Below are 19,948 nucleotides of genomic sequence, written 5' to 3'. Positions count from 1 at the left end.
GGGTTGGCATTGTGAGCCAGCTGGATAGATTTTTTCCTGACACTGATGGCTTTCTGAATTGAGTACTTAGTCTATAATGAAGTCAATTACGCCTTTTCTATAACAATACAATTTTATAATAACAGTTTAGTATTTACTTATTTATAATATTTTGGAATGAAATACAAATTGTGTATATTAGATTTTACTTGTGGGAATTTCTCTTACTTGTTTTTGTAGAACAGAGGTAAAAGCAACACCACTTTGGGCTCAGGATAAAGAAAGGCCATTCTGACTTCCCCTAGACGCCTTTTGCCCTGTGTGTCCTGCAAGAGAGAAATCCTGCTTATGTGGCGTTGTTTCTGGGATTTGGAGGCTTTAGAGAAGTGACAATTACCTATTTGAAGTGGACAACCTAGAACTTGTCTTGCCCAAAACACAGAACTCCTAATCAGAAGTGGCAGGTATCTTTTCTTTATTGTCACATTTTTTGTTGTATGAACAGAACTGTCACTGTCAGTGGGATCAGACAGCCCAGCTCCCAGCTTAGGTCTGCAAAGGTATGAACATTTTTCCCACAAGAGAGGATCCAGCTATTAATTTACTGAGCGTCAGTGACTAATGTGGAAAAAAAAAAACACAGTGATCAACTACTCTAAACTGAAACTGTAGCAGACTCTCACAAGGTTCTCACGCATTGAGACTGTTTATGGAGAATGTTAACAAAGGATTTTACATGTCCATTCACATATTCAAATCTTGTGGCTTCTTAGGGAGACTAAATATATACTTATGCCGTTTCCCCCCTTTTTTGAGAAGATAAATCTTGGAGCATATAGAAATCTATGGCTTAATAGTAGATTCTTGCAAAACACAAAATTTCTGATGACTAACAGTCATCTATGTATGTTTTCCTTATCTTGGGAGGTTTTGCATGTAAATGTCAATTTGACACTAAATTTTTGTTTTTGAGATGTAATTTACCATTTTAAAGTGTACAGTTAGGTGGTTTTTAGTATATTCACAAGATTGTGCACCATTATCTGTTTCCATGTAGAGTATACATTTTAAAGAAAGACATCTTTTCCCATAGTTTGATGAATTTACTTATGACTTTCTTTTCCACCTTAAGAAAAACTTGTCTTTCAGTTTGTCTCTGTTAAGTTCTTTGAAGTTGTGTTTTGTTTCAGTTTAGAGTGGTTGATCATCTGGTTTTTTTACATGAGTTACTGTTGTTCAGTTACTAAGTCATGTCCGACCCCTTGAGACCCCATGGAGTGTAGTACGCCAGGCTCTTCTGTCCTCCATTATCTCCCATAGCTTGCTCAAATTCATGTCCATTGAGGCGATGATGCTATTTAACCGTTTCACCCTCTGCTTCTCCTTCTCCTATTGCCTTCAGTCTTTCCCAGCATCAGAGTCTTTTCTAATGAGTTGGCTGTTTGCATCAGATGGCCAAATATTGGAGCTTCAGCTTCAGCAACAATCCTTCCAATGAATATTCAAGGTTGATTTCCTTTAGAATTGACTGGTTTGATCTCCTTGCTGTCCAGGAGACTCTCAAGTCTTCTCCAGCACCAGAAATTCAAAAGCATCAATTCTTCAGTGCTTGGTCTTCTTTTTGGTCCAACTCTCACATCCATACATGACTACTGGAAAAACCATAGCTTTGACTAGATGGACCTTTGTCAGTAAAGTGGTGTCTTTGGTTTTTAATATGCTGTCTCGGTTTGTCATAATTTCTATACAGGGAGCAAGTGTCTTTTAATTTCATGGCTGCAGTCACTGTCCGCAGTGATTTTGAAGAAAATCTGTCCCTGCTTCCACTTTTCCCTCTTCTATTTGCCATGAAGTGATGGGACTGGGTGCCATGATCTTTTTGTTTTTTAAATGTTGAGTTTTAAGCCAGCTTTTTCACTTTACTTTTTCACCCTCATTAAGAGGTTCTATAATTCCTTTTCAGTTTCTGCCGTTAGAGTGGTATCATCTGCATATCTGAAGTTGTTGATATTTTTCCTGGCAGTCTTGAATCCAGCCTGTGATTCATCCAGCCTGGCATTTTATGTGATGTACTCTACATATAAATTAAATAAGCAGGTTGACAATATATAGCCTTGTCATACTCCTTTTACAATTTTGAAACAGTTGCTTGTTCCATGTCTGGTTCTGTTACTTCTTGACCTGCATACAGATTTCTCAGGAGACAGGTAAATTGGTCTGGTATCCCCATTTCTTTAAGAGTTTTCCGCAGTTTGTTGTGATGCACACAGTCAAAGACTTCAGCGTAGTCAGTGAAGCGGAAGTGAATGTTTTCTCGAAGCTCCTTTGTCTTCTCTGTCATCCAGTGAATGTTGGCAGTTTGACCTCTGGTTCCTCTGCCTCTTTGAGACCCAGCTTGTACATCATTATATTCTAACAGCTGGATCTTCTTGAGGGAAATTTTTTTTACCAGCTTCAAGAAGTTCTCAAATATTTCTTTCTGTATTACTTTCATTTTTATTCTATTTCAGAGAAGATGAAAACAATGTCATTTTGATGACTTGGCCACAAGGCTGAATGATTTTTTTTTTTTTTTTGACCATGGAACATTTGTTTCATTACTTAATTATTCACTCCTTCCTCCTGCATGAGTAGTTAAGTTTTAGTATAAGCATTAGTTTTCATAGACCAGCTAGAGATGATCAATTTTCTTCCTAGAGAAGCTATACCTCTCTTTCCATCTGAACAATTTCAGTGAGATTTGTACAGGGCTTTATAATTTTCTAGCACATTTACTTTCCCTAGACAATGAACATATGCATTTAAACTTTCCGTACAGGTAGGAAGAGATCAGTAGGTGTAGAATTTAGCTTTATCTACTTTATTTGTCTAGCCTATTATATGTCTTTTTGCCTTTTCATGCTGTTCATGGGCTTCTCAAGGCAAAAACACTGAAGTGGTTTGCCATTCCCTTCTCCAGTGGACCACATTTTGTCAGAACCCTCCACCATGACCCGTCTGTCTTGGATGGCCCTACATAGCATGGCTCATAGTTTTATTGAGTTAGACAAGGCTGTGGTCCATGTGATTAGTTTGATTAGTTTTCTGTGATTGTGGTTTTCATTTGGTCTGCCCTCTGATGAATAAGAATAAGAGGCTTATGGAAGCTTCCTGGTGGGAGAGGCTGACTGTGGGGGAAACTGGGTCTTGTTCTGATTGGGGCCATGCTCAGTAAATCTTTAATCCAATTTTTAATGTCATATGACCCTGATGCTGAGAAAGATTGAAGGCAGGAGGAGAAGGGGACGACAGAGGATGAGATGGTTGGATGGTATCACCGACTCAATGGACATGAGTTAGAGCACGCTCCGGGAGTTGGTGATGGACAGGGAAGCCTATCATGCTGTAGTCCATGAGGTCGCAAAGAGTCAGACACTACTGAGCAACTGAACTGAGCTGATTGGCACGTTCAGTCCTCATGACAACCCAGTGATGCTGGTGTTACATCATGACTTGAGAGATACAAAAACTGAGATGCAGAAAGGTTTAGTACTTTGTTCGAGATCACATTAAGCTGAGGAACCAGAATTCAAACCCAGGCAGTCTCCGGCTTTAGAGCACAGGCAGTTACCCACCATCCCAAAGCTTATTTTGTTAAGTTTCACAAGAGCTTCTTTCTAAAATTTTGATGTAGATTATTTTGTTAAGTTTCATAAGAACTTCTTTTTAAAATTTTGATGTAAATCACCTTGGAGAGAATTGGCGTCTTTACACTCTGTTGTTAGTTACCTAATGGTCTATTTTCTGAATTCTACTCTCCTGGAACATTGTTTCTATTTGTTGGCTTTTTATTTTTTTGAGTGTTCAGTAGAGTTTACTCGTATTTTTTGTAGGCCTGTATATGTAAGAAGTTTATCTTGGGCATTTATTTTATTGACACTTATGAATGGGTTCCTCCCAACCTCCTTTTTGGCATAGAGTGATTGAAGGCAGGAGGAGAAGGGGACGACAGATGAGATGGTTGGATGGCATCACCGGTTCAATGGACATGAGTTTTAGCAAACTCCAGCAGATGGTGAAAGATAGGGAAGCCTGGTGTGCTGCAGTGCATGGGATCACAAAGAGTGCGACACAACTGAGCGACTGAACAACAAATGAGTTACAGCTGGCCTATAAGAAAGCTATTGAATTAATATTTTTTATGCCTGACAGTCTTGCTTAATAATGCAAGCAATACTGATTATCTGCTATCTTCACAGAGAATATATGTCTGAAAGTATTTAAAAATTAAATGTCTAATAGGAACATGATTGATTTATGTGTGTGTGTGGGGGTATTTATACTTAGCTAAGAAAGTGTGAAATATCTAGATAACAGGCTTAGGAAAATCCTGTAGCTAGTTGAAATTCTTTCCAGAGACTCAGGGTCCCTGGGTTGGGATGGAGGCCCACTCACTTTCTTAATACCTGACTGGCCAGGGAGTCTTTGGATGAGACCACACACTTGTCCGTAGTAGTGTGTGTTGGGGGGTGGTTTACTCGATGAGCACTGCTGCAGAGGAGATCCGACCTTCTTCCTCTGGGGCAGATCTTGTCACCAGAGAAGAACAGGAAATAATCTTTGCCTTGTGGATATAAATTACTGCATTTAGCATAAGAAAGGTAGGCCAATAGTGTCAAAATTGTGAAATGTGTGAAAATAGAGAAATATCAAAATAACAACAGTGAGCAGTGTTTTGTATATTTAGTGTCCTAAGAACTGTTATTTTTTTGGAAATCTTTTACTAGTTTTAATAATGTTTCAGTTGACACTTGCAGATTGTGGCCGTCTATGCAATATTACTGTAAAGGTATTGTGGAACAAAACCAGCAAGATTTTGATATGGTAGTATTCTTATTTTTACATTTTAAACAATCTGTGATGGTAGCTCTGATGTGTTTGTTGGTCCAAGTGCTTAGTGATTTTTAATTTTGTTAATTTAGTACATATTTGGTGTTTACTGTGTGTTAGACAGTCTTAGGTACTTGATGTTTTTATATGTGTTCTTACACGTAGGTGGTAGCTAGCAGTCTGGTATTCCTAGAATGTGAAACACATATAGCACATCTTGCTCTTTGGAAAATTAGCAGAGTAAGCTGTCATGAATAACTGTTTCTATTCCTGATGGGAAAATTTTATACCTTTTTGTACTTAATCCATTAGATCTTTATTTCCAGTTACTTGAATGTGAATTAAAAGCTGATAAACATTTATCTGTACATGAGCACGATGGGTAGCTCTCATCTTGATATTAGGCAAATATTTTACTAGAGTAGATTTAATCAGCTGAGGAGATTGTTGAAACTGCTGCCAGTGTTATAAGGTATGTTTTGAAGAATGCAAATTTTATTATATCTATTTTATATTATGTTAATAGTTCTAAGATTAAAATTTTTTTGTTTACTTGCTCTTTCTGGGATTGAGATAGTATTTTTGTTTCCTGCTATATTTGTTTTCTAGTCAAATTGGTCCTTATATGTCTTTTTCTTTTTTTTTGACCATGCCTTGCGGCATGCAGAATCTTAGTTCCCTGACCAGGGATTGAACCTGCGCTTAGTGCAATGGGATTGTGGAGTCTGAATCACTGAACCGATACTTGTATTTCTAGTAATTATGCTGCAGTGTTATTTGGTACATAAAATTTCAACCATGTTCTCTTGTCCTTGATAATTATAGTTTGCATTTATATAAATGACCTTTTTGGAATATGGTGCACTGCCTTTTATCTTGGAAAAATATGAAGACTTTTCATTGTGTTCCTGTTCTGTCCAAATCATCCATACACATCCGAAGTCACGGTGACCATCACTTTGAATCTCATTTTTCTTTTGAAGGCGGGCCTAACTTTAGCTATTAATTCTTGTTTTAGTCTGCTTGTCATTATGGTAGTTTATGGAAACAATTGTTTAGTTTTGACATATACTTTGGTCTTTCATCATTTATTTATTTTATTTATTATTTAGGTGCCACTAATGTGTTAGATGCAAAAGGAGATATAGGCTGTTGTTTTTGTGTTTTTGTTTTTTTAAAACTTACTTTCCATGTTATTCTTACTTTGCCTTTTTTCTGACAATTTCCAAACATATGCAGAATCAGGGCAAATGATACAAGTGTTCCTATGACCTTTTACCAATTTAGCAATGTTAAAATGATCACACTCTAGTCTCCCCTGTGCTTACCCCAGATTATATGAAATAAATCTCAGTTATCATATCATTTAATTAGTAAATATTTCACTATGTATTGCTAAAGACTCCCTCAGGATGATTCCATCATATTCACACTCTCAAAAATATCAACAGTAGCTTCTTAATATGACTGACTCTCTAGTAAGTGTTGTCATTTTTGTTGCATAAATGGGAAATTCGGTGAGGAGGTCTCTAACATTTTAATTTACTCTGTCTTCTGGTTATTTCATTAAATCCTAAACCCTTGGAAGTACTATATAATGTCAAGAATATGTGCTGGTTAGTTACCCAGTGAAAGAGATCAGCAGTGCTCTTAAAATGTCCCTTTAGAGATGAAGTCCTAGTCAGGCTGGAAGGCATTACAGGGCTCTTTGGGTTTTAGGAACTTTGTGTTTATTCATCTTGGACATTCATTTATTCAGCAAATATTTACCTGTCTGCTACAAGCCAGACATTCTTCTAGGTGCTTGGGTTACATCAGTGAATAAAAGAAAGATCCTTACCTTTGAAGATGCTATTAATACATTCTAGTGTAACAGTAAATATAATACTAAAGTGAAATTGATTGTATGTTAGAAAATAAGTATTCTGGGAAAAGAGTAAGTAGAGTAGGATAAAGGGGTATTGGAAGTTAGTGATGGGGAAATAGGTGGGGGACTGTTATTAAAGTTATGAATAGGGCTTCCATGGTAGCTCAGCTGGTAAAGAATCCAGCTGCAGTGCTCACTTCAGCAGCACATATACTAAAATTGGAACGATACAGAGAAGATTAGCACGGCCTCTGCACAAGGGTCCATTAGAAAGGCCATTAACATGGCCTCACGCAAATTCGTGAAGCATTCCATATTTTTAGAGACTAAAAACTATTTATAAAACAGCAACAAGTTTATATTGTATCAGGTAAAGAATTATAGCCATTATTGTATAATAACATTTGGTGGAGTATAATCTGTAAAATACTGAATCACTGTGCTGAACACATGAAACTAGTATAATATTATAAATCTACTGCAATTAAAAATAAAAAAATTTAAAAATTAAAAAGTAAAAAAATAAACAGGTGAATTTTCCACAGAGAATTGTTAAGATTGTATTTTCTGGATGGTACAAACCACCAGACATTTACTAAAGGGAGTTTCTATGAAAAAAAAAAAAAAAAAGAATCCACCTGCAATGCAGGAGACCCCGGTTCAACTCCTGGGTTGGTAGGATCCCCTGGAGAAGGGCATGGCAACCCTCTCCAGTATTCTTGCCTGGAGAATGCCCATGGACAGAGGAGCCTGGAGGGCTGCAGTCCATGGGGTCGCAGTCAGACATGACTGACGAACAAAGCGCAGCGCAGCGCATGAACAGGGGACTAAAAGTGTTAGTCAAGCAGACATCTGGGAGAAGAGCGTTCTGTTTTGAAACAATCAGAGTATGTGCGTCAGGAGTTTGAGAGAAAGTCAGCTCAGTTGCTCAGTCAGGAGAAAGTAAGGAGCTCATTTAGGTGGAGTTGAGGCAACCAGGCAGAGAATTGTAAGGAATAAGTCACAAAGGTAAAGTAAGATGAGGTGAGGAGAGTAATGAGGAGGCGTAAGTTTGTAGCACAGGCATGTAATGGCATTGAAACTTATTTGGCTTTTATATGAGTGAAATGGAGGAGTGATTGGAGGGTTCAGAGGACAGGTGAGAACTACATTCAAGGTATCATTCTGGTTGCTTTTGAAAATAGACCATAGAGGAGCAAGTAAAGAAACAGGGAAATTAGTTAGGAGGCTTTTAGAATAATCTAGGTAATAGATGATGGTGCATCTGGATAGTGGCAGGGGAAGTAATGAGAAATGGATGAGATTTAAAGGGAGAACCAAGGGAATTTGCTGACAGTATAGCTGTAAAGTCGGAGTGAGTGAGGGAGAAAGAGGTTGATTGGTGAAGGAGAGAAAAAGAAAGGAGTAATATGGCTCTAATATTGGCTGGAGTAACTAGAAGGATGGAGTTGCCATCAGTCAAGATGAGAAAGTCTATAGGAGGGTAGTGTGGGATGACTTGGTAAGGTTGGTGGGGGAAAGTTCCAAAGTATAATTTTTGAATGTGTTGAGTTTGGAATGTCTCTTAGATATTCGGTATGCCTGTCAAAATACATGTTCAGCATTAGCAACAACAGCAAAAAGTTCTTAAAAAATTAACTGGATTCGGTGTGAATGGCATTGAAGACCATGAGGCTGTAACACTCCATTCTTTACCCACAGCATGGCAGCAAGTCTGTTGTGGCTTGTAACCCAGGATTCAAAGGCATGACAAATACCAAGATGGATATGTGGGTTTAGGACGGTGAGAAGCCGTCAAATATTGGGTTTCTGATGGTTTGTATTTTGTCGCATTTTTCCTGTTTAAAATATCAGAAAACATTTGAAAAACATCCTTCATGTAGGATATTCAGTAGAAATGGTTATGAAGCCATTGAATAATTTGCTCTTCTAATGATATAAAGTATCACTGGGTTTTGTTTGCCTTGTGAGAGTGAAAACTTGTAAAGTAGAAACTAGTACCAGAACAATTTTTATTTTGACTTCTTTTTCCATTGAACAGTGAAAACTGTTTTTAGTTTATAGTTTCAACTCAGCAAGACCCTCTTCCCCTTTGCTTTTGTAGATACATGACATTATATAATTTCATAGAAACTGTTTTCTTATGAAATTTAATATTTAGAAAATATTAACTTCTTCAGATTATTCTTGATATTTTATTTTTGTTTTTGTGCAACAGAATTTGGATGTCCTTTTTTTAGTATTTCAAAACTTTTTTTCACATTTCTTAACTTTCCCCATAAGCATCCTGCTGAGTCATTTTACTGAAAAAATTAGGAAGTAGTATTATATATTATCCCTTTGTTAGAATGTTCAAAATCAAGGAAAAATGGCTTTTCTTGAAACCTAGTTAATCTGAGGGATTTTCATGAATTTTAGCTCTTTTATGTGGATCAGTAATTCTGTAGAACTAGGCAGGCACAAATACATACACACATACATACGTTCACATTATATGCCAAGAAGCTTTTGTGTACTGTATATTTAAATTTCTTCTCATGAGCAGGAAGGTGTTAAGTCAGTCATCTTAGAAATACTCAATGTTCTAGTATACCCCGGAGGACCTGTGCTTCCAAGACAGAAGTCAGGTCTTTGCTTATAGGCTCTAAGAGGAACAAAAAAAAAATCTTTTGACTTAATTTTCTGATTTGTATTGATGCTTGGGCAATGTCTTCTTGGACAATTACTGAGTCTCCCCTGACTGCTGAGCTTGTATGGATCAAATAGTTGAAGAGAGCAACAGGGAAACCCTTATTCTTCTACTTAGCTTCAGAAACCATGTCTGGTTGTCCAGTTCATGAAGCTTTGGTTGCTGCTTTGAATCTCTCCATGCTAGAAGTAATAAATTGGTAATGACCACATCTTGTGTTAACTTAGTGCCAGTTATATAGGAAGTACACAGTAAATTTTAATTCACTACTTTCCTCTCTCAATTCTGCTATTGTTACCAAATTCTGCTTAGTTATGCCAAACTGGGGGATTTGGCATACTTTCTGGGTATATTATGTGAAGGCAGAAGAGATAATTAGATGAAAATGTTTGCAATAGTCAAACAGAGCAGGACCCTATGTGTCTTGTCCCCCCATGTTCTCTGCTTGCCTTTTGTCCTTAGCCAGAGAATGAGTTTAGCCAAAGAGTAAGTTTAATTGAAGAAGTGAGAACATGCAGAAACAAAGGAAAGCAAACAAAGGAGACCAAATTATAATAATCACTAAGCATAGTTAAGGACCTTTAGTTCCTTCTCTAGTTCCTTTAGTTCTCTTCTCTTTTAGTTCCTTCTCTTTAGTCTCCTTAGGGCTATAGATAATAGCCTGAGCCATATCCTTTGAGCTGTCTTGTAGATGCTGAAACCCCCACCAGGTGGAAGAAGTTAACTACGTGATGACCAGACTGTAGCCATGACATAAACTGCCACAATTCCGAGAACTGGCTTCAAGAAATGGAAACAAACCAACACTGGAACTGAAGATTATCCGTACTTAAAACAATCAAGATGATGCTGGTCAGACCACTGAAGACCAATTTCAAGACGTGTGTCAGAACTGACTGAGCTGTTTCTGGATGTAGCCCCCTCCCTCAGCCTATAAAAGCTCTAACCTACTGATTGTCAGTGAAGGGGGGAGTCAGTCTTTGTATAGAGCCCCCCGCCCCCTTCTCATTTGCTGCCATCCAAGATAAAGCAGACTTTTCTTTCCTCCAGCCTCACCTCTTCATTGGCTTTTGTGTGAGGAGCAGCTGGACCCCACTTTGGGTTACAGTAGTGAAATAGTTTCCAACTCTTGGAAAGATAGTTTGCTAGTAAATAGATTTCTTAACAGAGGATTTCTAAATTCTACTTCTGACTTTGTAACTTTTTAGAGAAGTTACTTAATTTCTCTGTGCCTCAACCTTTTCATCTATATTGTTTCTTCTTCATCTACAGATATATTCAGAAAATAAATGATGTGTACATTTTTTAGAGCGAGGTCAGTTAGTCAAACCTCTTATTTTTCAGATACACCATCATGTTCACAGAAGTGAGATAGATGCCTTTCCCATGAACACAGTGGGCCAGAAGGAACTCAAGGTTGTTGACTGTGTTTTGTACTTCTGTGCAGCAGCATGCAACAGACGAAGTATTAGATGGTTTTACTAGACCAGGGAGGAAGGGGACTATAGTTAAGTGGACTCCCTAGTGTAGTCTGTCATGTGATGGATTTTTTTTCCTCTTGACCATATGCCTGTACCTTCTGGGCATAAAGCTGGCTATTAGTCTTAAGCCAAGTTTCTGGAATACTGACCAAATTGCTTAGCTGACAATCCTTGTTTTTCCAGACAAAAAGTGACTGTATAGTGCATATAACTTCATCAACTTTATTCTTGAATAGATTGCATATATGGTTGTGGTGGAAAAACCAAGAGGAAAATCTAGAGTTAAAGTCAGTCTTCATTAGAATTTTTTATTGTATTTATTTTCAGGATATTTTTCATTTGTACTATTGCCTAGGAGATATTGCTGAGTAGGCTTTTCTAAACTGCAGTATAATTCATGGGTCAAAGTTTTACGTAACTGAGTATACTTGAGGATGAATGTTAGTATTAAAAGGATAGACTATTGATGTGCATTGTAATTCAGTGGAATATAAATGAAAATTATAGAGACCAGTAGATTTTTTTAGGTAATAGTTTAAGAAATATACCAATCTTATCTTGGAAATTAACTTATTAGTTGCAAATGATAGCTTTAGCTGATTTTTATTTGAAGATAGTATAATCATGCTGAAGGAATTTAAATATAGTAAGTTTCTGAATTAGCTATTACTCTGGTAATGCTGTGTAACAATGCTGGAGTGTTTGGCTTATGACATTTAGTTTTTAATGCATGTTCGGTAAGTCTGTGAGGGAGACTTCAGACTGTAGATTGGATTCAGGTCTTTTCATGTTGCGTTTTGGGTTCACTAGTTTCCTGGTACATATTCTCCTTATGATAAATGACAGAAATTCAGGAAACCAAGTCAAAAAAACTCAAGTACCTTTGACAGTCTCTGTTCAGGTTTTGTTTATTGATATTTGTTGACCAAAGCAAATTACATGGCTAAGCCCTAACTTACTTGGGCAGGGAAGTATTTTGCTTCACTTACTCCAATTGAGGATGTTAGAAAATCAACACGGCAAGGGACATAAATGTACAATTCTGTAATAGGGAGGAAGTAAAAAGTCGGTAACAGTAGTCTGATCTACTTCAATCACACCACACATCTCACCTCCCTAATATAAATTCTTAGGTTAAAATTTTTTCCTCTATTGCAGTCTGTTTTTATGACATAGGAATATTAAATATATTGCAGTAATCATAATGTGCCAACCGTTTAAAATTCCTCTTTGTCCTATTTTGATGGCTTCCTATTTTGGTTACAGAACATTCTTCTATTGCCTTTTAAATCATGCTTTGACTATAAGTACTTGTATTATCTTTCTTTCCCACAATTATTTCAAATAAGTGTTTTATCTACCTTTTTCCTTTCTTTCATTTTTTTCACTGTACCGTTTATCTGGGAATTATTGTCAGCTTTTCAGATTCTCTTCTTCACCTATATTTCTTTTACCACAAATATTACTATATGAAACCATATGGCCATCTTCAGCCTATTAAAATATATCTTGTACATCTTATTGCTAGCATATAATTATGTTAGTACTTAATTAGACACCATGTGACAGAAAAACAATTTAAGCATGCTTATTCAACAAGAATTTATAGAAAGTGTTAAGTCTCTCAGTTGTGTCTGATTCTCTGCGACCTCATGCACTGAGGTCCTCTAGGCTCCTCTGTCCATGGGGTTTTCCAGGCAAGATTACTGGAGTGGGTGCCATTTCCTTCTCCATTTATAGGAAGGGATATGGGTTAATTGGTCTAGTTTGGATTCAGTGTTCACCTTTAGACCTGTTTGGCCACAGGGTTGAGGTTTCTATAAAATCCATGTGATTTGAGTAGAGGGAAAGCTTGTTTTCAGAAAAAAAGATTTGGAGAGTATTGCTGGACAAATAGAAATAGGTATCCACTACAGTAATGTGAATTAATAAGGTCCTTCTGTGCCTTGAATCAGAGGCAGGGACACACATATATACACTATTGGTGTGGCCCTTGCCTGGATAACTAGAATAGCAGATGGACTGGATAGTAAACAGAGGTCATGGTGGATTTTTCTAGGACTAACTTAATTCTTCGAAGCACAGAGGAATTATGGTTGGTAAATGATGTTTTAAATTATTCATGTCTGTTTTCTTTCTGTAAGTTAAGAATATTTCCTGTTTCCACTGTTATAATGGATCTACTATAGTCATTCTAATTTTCATGTCTGGTTATCTCCCAGCTTACCAGTTTTGACTCACACTCATATTTTCAGTTTCCTATTTTAGTTCAAGCGTCACTTGAAAATGAATAGGTACAAGCCCTCAATCTTAAAGCAAGAAGAAGTAGGCTAACAACCACATTTGGCACAGAAAGAAATTGGACCACGTGTACCACACCATGATTTTATAGTTCTGAATGTGTTTGGTTATTTTGGGAAGAAGATAGCTTCCAGTTAGGCTTTGCTGAATGTTGTACTGTTTCTTGTACATGTGAAAATTGTAGTTTTAGGTCTCCAAGTGAGGTGTTAATATAGATATATTGCTCATTTGACAAAATTATATGGTTTGTGGGGTCACACAGAGTTGGACACGACTGATGTGAATTAGCAGCAGCATATGGTATTAAAGTAAGAAAAGCTATTTCACTTGATAGAATTTCTAGAATTACTATGTGCTCTGATGCTCAGTTGTGTCCAAGTCTTTTCGACCACATTGACTGTAGCCCACCAGAGTCCTCCGTCTGTGGGATTCTCCAGGCAAGAATACTGGCATGGGTTCCTCCTCCAGGGGATCTTCCCAACCCAGGGATCGAACTCGTGTCTCTTATATCTCCTGTATTGGCAGGCAGATTCTTTACCACTAGTGCCACCTGGGAAGCTCAAAATTACCATAGGTGTGGGGTAAATGTGTGTTTAAGTGATTTAAGTCAGTCAGTTTATAGAACATATTTGGGTTTAGAGCAGAGGAGAAGAGATGGATAGAAGAAACATTAAACTTTCTGTAGCACTGCTAGGTTTCCTTATTCTCATATACCATTAAAATGCCCTAAAAATAAAAATGTTTATGCCTAGACTATAGTTTCAGTGTTGGTGTTGTTTTTCTTCTTCTTCTTCTTCTTCTGTGCCTGAAGAGATATAGAAATCCTTTGTCAGGTTTTGCATTATAATTTTGGGGTTACAATAGGCCAGACTTTTAAGAAAATGCATTTTAAAAGCAGCTTTGCTTTTGTGCATTGCTCTGTTTTACATGCTGAGTTGAAATGGATGTATTAGTCTTGAGTTCATAGAACAGTGAAGGTCCATGTTATTTAAAAGACTGAAAAATTTCCAGCTGCTATTTCTTTTGATTTGATATGATAGCAAATAACCATATATAAAGAAAAAGTAACATTTTGCTTAGTGTTTATTCTGCCGCATAATAGTAGACTTAGTAGGTTATATTTTTTTTGTTTTTTTTTAAATTTTTTTTTCCCATTTATTTTTATTAGTTGGAGGCTAATTACTTTACATCATTACAGTAGTTTTTGTCATACATTGAAATGAATTAGTCATGGATTTACATGTATTCCCCATCCCGGTCCCCCCTCCCACCTCCCTCTCCACCCGATCCCTCTGGGTCTTCCCAGTGCACCAGGCCTGAGCACTTTTCATGCACCCAACCTGGGCTGGTGATCTGTTTCAGCCTAGATATTGAATTGACTTGTTGGAATGGAATTCTTCTGCACTTTATGTAGAATGAGAATCTTAAGATTTAAAGTGACGTTAGAATCCATTCATTACAACTTCCTATCTGATGCATGAGTCCAGCCTGCTATATCCAAAATAATGGACTTGTTTGTTAAACAGATGTTTTGAGTCCATAGTATGTATAGGTACTGTGCTGGGGATGTGTTGGTGAATAAAATAAAAGCAGATATGGTCCCTTGTCCTTGTGTCGATAGGTGAGTGCTAAATATGTTTATTCAGTCTTAACAAGTTATTTTTTGAATCTAAGTATTTAAATAGGAAAGAATCAACATCTTAGCAATACTGAGTTTTCTGATCTATGAATATTGAGTATCTTGTAGATACTCAATCTTTTAGATTGTCTTTAATTTCTTTCATTAGTGTTTTGTAGGTTTCTACTTATGAACAGACCCTACAGGTATTTTTATAGGTTTATTTACATAATTATTTCATTTGTTTGGTGTTACTGTAAATGGTATTGCTTTTTAAAAAATGAAAAATTCAAATTCTTTATTGTTTGTATGTAGGGAAGAGATTGACTTTTGTATATTGCTCTTGTATCCTGTGACTTTTCTGTAATCATTCAATTTGGATAGATTTTTGGGATTTTCTGCATAGATAATTCTGTAATCTGTGAATAAAGACAGTTTTATTTCTTCCTTTTTAATCTTCATAGCTTTTATTTCTTATGATGTTATGTAATTTGTGAATAAAGACAGTTTTATTTCTTAATGTTAATCAGAGGTGAGAGAGAGGGGATATCATTACATGGTTCCCAGTCTTAAAGGAAAGTGTCCAGTCTCTTCTGTCTCTCACAGTTAAGTATGGTGTTAGCTGTAGGGGTGGTTTTCTTCTTTTTTTTTGTAGATACTCTTTATCAAGTTGAGGCAGTTCCATCAATCGCTGGTTCACTGAGAGTTTTTATAATGAATGGATGTTGCATCAATTGACATGATAGTGATTTTATTTTTGCTTATTGATGTTTGAATACATTGATTAATTTTTGAGCCAGTCTTGCATACCTAAGGTATAATTCTTTTTAAACATTGCTGAGTATGATTTTATAATATTTTACCTATAGTTTTCTTGTCTTGTACTCTGGTGTTAGTTTTTAATATTAGGTCAATTCTGGCCTCATAGAATAAGTAAGAAGGTATTTCCTCTCCTACTTTTTGGAAGAGATTATGGAGAATTGATACTGTTTCTTCCTTAAATCTTTGGAATTGCCAGTGAAGCCATCTATGTCCAGTGCTTTCTCTTTTGGAAGCTTATTAATTATTTTTGGTTAAATTTATTTAAAGATATAGAGCTGTTCAGGTTTTCTATTTTTCCTGCTGTGAAGTTTGGTACTTTTATGTCTTTCAAGGACATTTCATCTAAGTTACCAAATTTGTGGGCATAGAATTGTTTGTAATATTTGTTTATTATCCTGTTGATATCCAGGGGATTGGTAGTGATGACCTTCTTTCATTTTTGATATTGCTAGTTTGTGTATTCTCTTTTTCTTGTTTAGCCTGGCTAGACCTTTTATCAATTTTATCTATATTATTTATCTTTTTAAAGAAACATTTTTTTATTTTTAAATGTTTTTGTATTGCTTTTCTATTTCAATTTCATTGATTTCTGTTTTATTATTTTTTATATGCTCCCCCTCTTTTTTTTTTTTTTTTAGTTTACTAAGGTTTCTAAGGAAGTGTAAGTTTTTACATGTTTTTTTAGATTTTAGATGTTTTTTCTTTCCTAGATGTATGCATTCAGTGCAACAAATTTCTAAGTACTGCTTTCACTATATCCCACAACTTTTAATGTGTTATATTTTCGTTTTTCTTTAGTTAAAAGTATTTAAAATCTTTCCTTGTTTTGTCTTTGACTCATGGTTACTTAGGCATATGTTATTTAATTTCCAAATATTTGGGAATTTCCGGGCTATCTGTTCTTGATTTCTAGTTTAATTCTATTATGAGTTTGATAATATTTGTATAGTTTTAATTTTTAAAAATTTACCAAGGAGTGTTTTATGGTCCAGAATATGGTCTCCCTTGGTGAATGTTCTCTGTAAGAAAGTACATTCTTCTCTTGTTAGATTAGTATTTTATAAACATCAATTAGATCAGTCTGACTAATAGTGCTATTTAGGTCGTGTATGTCTTGATTAATTTTCTATCTGCTTGATCTGTCAGTTTCAGATAGAGGTGTTGAAATTTCCAACTATGATAGTGGATTTTTCTGTTTCTCCTTTCAAGTTCTACCAGTTTTTACCTCAAGTAATTTGATGCTTTGATGTGTACTCAATTCAGATTGTTATATTTTCTCAGAGAATTGACCCTCTTATTATTTTATAATACCCCTCTTTATCTCTGATAATCCTTCTAGTTCTGAAATCGGGTTTGTCTAAAATCAATGTAGTTATTTCAGCATTTTCTTCTTTTTTGAACGTTAGAAATTTCTTTATTATTACTTATTATTAAGTACCAACTAAATATGAAAAAATTTGAAGCCACCCTTTCGCAACCCACTGTCCACTCCCACACTCAAATTCCACACTTAGCTTCTGGAAGCTTGTCAAAATTATCATTTAAGTGTTCCTTCCAGTTTATGGCTCCAGCAGCTCTTACTTGCTGTCTTTCTCTTGCTTGCCCCAGATTTGAAATGGCAGTTTGTCCTGTGACCTCAGTTCTCTGATGGATCCAAGAAAACTTGCTTTTCGGTTTGTCCAACCTTTTCTTCTTATAGGGAAGAAAGTGATAATGTTCACGCTCTTTAGCTGGTAACAGAAGTTTAATTATGTCTTTTTATTATTAACTTGTAAGAGTTCCTCATTTAATCTGGATAATCAACTATTGTAAGTATATTATCATCCTGTGGATTTTACTTTTTCATGGTGTCATTTTCAGTGCATTTTAAATTTCGATGTATTTAACTGTTTTTCTTTTAACTGTTGAACTCTTTTTTTCTTCAGCCACTTGTGCTTTTACTGTCGTATCAGAAACCATCCTTAATCCAAGGACATGACGATTTACTCCTATGTTTTATGCTAAGAGTTTTATAGTTTTAGTTCTTATATTTAGGTCTATAATCCATTTTGAATTGAGTTTTGTGTATGGTATGAGGTTGGGGTCCACATCATTCTTTTGCATGTTGATATCTAATTTTCCCAACACTTTTTATTGAAAAGACTATACTTTCCCTCTTTAAATCTTATTGCTTGCCGGTGGAAATATTTTAAGTATTGACTTTTCATTCTTTGCTCTTTAAAATATTGACTTTCATTGTGTTTGTGTGTAAATTTGATAAGCATGTTGTCTCTATATTGAGGTTCAAAGCTGTCTTCAGTCCTGTAAGGTATTAGTTGTTGTTCAGTCACCAAGTTGTGTCTGACTCTTTGCAACCCTGTGGACTGTAGCATGCCAGGCTTCCCTGTCCCGCACCGTCTCTTGGAGTTTGCCCAAGTTGATGTCCATTGAACCAGTAATGCCATCCAACCATCTCATCCTCTGTCACCCTCTTCTTCTGCCTTCAGTCTTTTCCAGCATCAGGGTCTTTTCCAATAAGTTGGCTGTTTGCATCAGGTGGCCAAAGTATTGGAGCTTCAGCTTCAGCATCAGTCCTTCCAGTGTATCTTCAGCATTGAATTCCCTTAAGATTGACTGGTTTGATCTCCTTTCACTCCAAGGGACTCTCAAGAGTCACCACAGTTTGAAAGTACCAGTTCTTTGGCATTCTGCCTTCTTTATAGTCCAGTCTCACATATGTACATGACTCCTGGAAAGACCATAGCCTTGACTCTACAGGCCTTTTTTGGCAAAGTGATGTCTTTTAACACCCTGTCTAGGTTTGTTATAGCTTTCCTGCCATGAAGCAATCATCTTCTGATTTCATGCCTGCAGTTGCCATCCGCCATTTTAGAGTCTTCAGAAGAGGAAATCTGTTACTGCTTCCACCTTTTCCCTTTCTATTTGCCATGAAGTGATGGGACCGGATGCCATGATCTTAGTTGTTTTAATAATGAACTTTAAGCCATTTTAAAATTTTCCTCCTTCACCCTGCTTTAGTAGTGAAGGTACTAGTAATACCTTCACTATTAAGATAGTAGTAGTACTCAGCAAACTTCTAAGAGTATCTTTAAGGCCCTTCAAGGCAGGGTTGTTATGGTTGTACTAAAAGCTGTCTTAATTTTGAGTAGAATGAGAGGTGCAGGGTGTGTTTGGAAGAGGTCACAAAATTACATATGGTAAACTATTAGTTTCCTTGTCAGCATGGCAGAATATCTGACATTCTCTTGGGATAAAGAAAACCTCTATTAAAAATGGGCATCTCATTTGAATAAGCTACCACAATGCACATTAGTATTGAGTTACATGCTAATTCAGAATTAAATGTTAGTTTAACTGTCAACCACTAGACCATTCAGGTATGACCTAAATCAAATCCCTTATGGTTGTACAGTGGAGGTGAGAAATAGATTTAAGGGACTAGATCTGATAGAGTGCCTGATTAACTATGGACGGAGGTTCCTGACATTGTACAGGATACAGGGATCAAGACCATCCCCAAGAAAAAGAAAAGCAAAAAGGCAAAATGGCTGTCTGAGGAGGCCTTACAAGTATCTGTGAAAAGAAGAGAAGAGAAAAGCAAAGGAGAAAAGGAAAGATAATACCCATTTGAATGCAGAGTTCCAAAGAATAGCAAGGAGATATAAAGAGAGCATTTCTCAGTGATCAATGCAGAGAAATAGAGGAAAACAAAAGAATGGGAAAGACTACAGATCTCTTCAAGAAAATTAGATATAGCAAGGGAATATTTCATGCAAAGATGGGCACAATAAAGAACAGAATTGGTATGGACCTAACAGAAGCAGAAGATATTAAGAAGAGGTGGCGCGAATACACAGAAGAACTTTACAAAAAAGATCTTCAAGACCCAGATAATCACAATGGTGTGATCATTCACTTAGAGCCAGACATCCTGGAATGGGGAGTCAAGTGGGCCTTAGTAAGCATCACTACGAACAAAGCTAGTGGAGGTGATGGGATTCCAGTTGAGCTATTTCAAATAATAAAAGAAGATGCTGTGAAAGTGCTGCACTCAATATGCCAGCAAATTTGGAAAACTCAGCAGTGGCCACAGGACTGGAAAAGGTCAGTTTTCATTCCAGTCCCTAGGAAAGGCAGTGCCAACGAATGCTCAAACTGCCACACAGTTGCACTCATCTCACACACTAGTAAAGTAATGCTCAAAATTCTCCAAGCCAGGCTGCAGCAATACGTGAACCAAGAACTTCCAGATGTTCAAGCTGGTTTTAGAAAAGGCAGAGGAACCAGAGATCAGATTGCCAACATCCACTGGATCATTAAAA

The 19,948-nt window shown here is 36.4% G+C and overlaps 1 protein-coding gene and 1 pseudogene across 2 annotated transcripts in view; both read left to right on the top strand.

Annotated features, from left to right (window-relative positions):
* RABGAP1L (RAB GTPase activating protein 1 like) overlaps positions 1-19,948 on the top strand; it is a 677,279-nt gene that overhangs the window by 42,606 nt on the left and 614,725 nt on the right. The window lies entirely within an intron of this gene.
* LOC139037569 (U6 spliceosomal RNA) lies at positions 6,905-7,004 on the top strand (annotated as a pseudogene).

Source organism: Odocoileus virginianus, chromosome 11 (assembly GCF_023699985.2).
Source record: "Odocoileus virginianus isolate 20LAN1187 ecotype Illinois chromosome 11, Ovbor_1.2, whole genome shotgun sequence".
In the NCBI taxonomy this organism is placed as follows: domain Eukaryota; kingdom Metazoa; phylum Chordata; class Mammalia; order Artiodactyla; family Cervidae; genus Odocoileus; species Odocoileus virginianus.
Note: the sequence above shows the minus strand (reverse complement) of the source record. Positions and strands in the feature narration are given on the sequence as shown.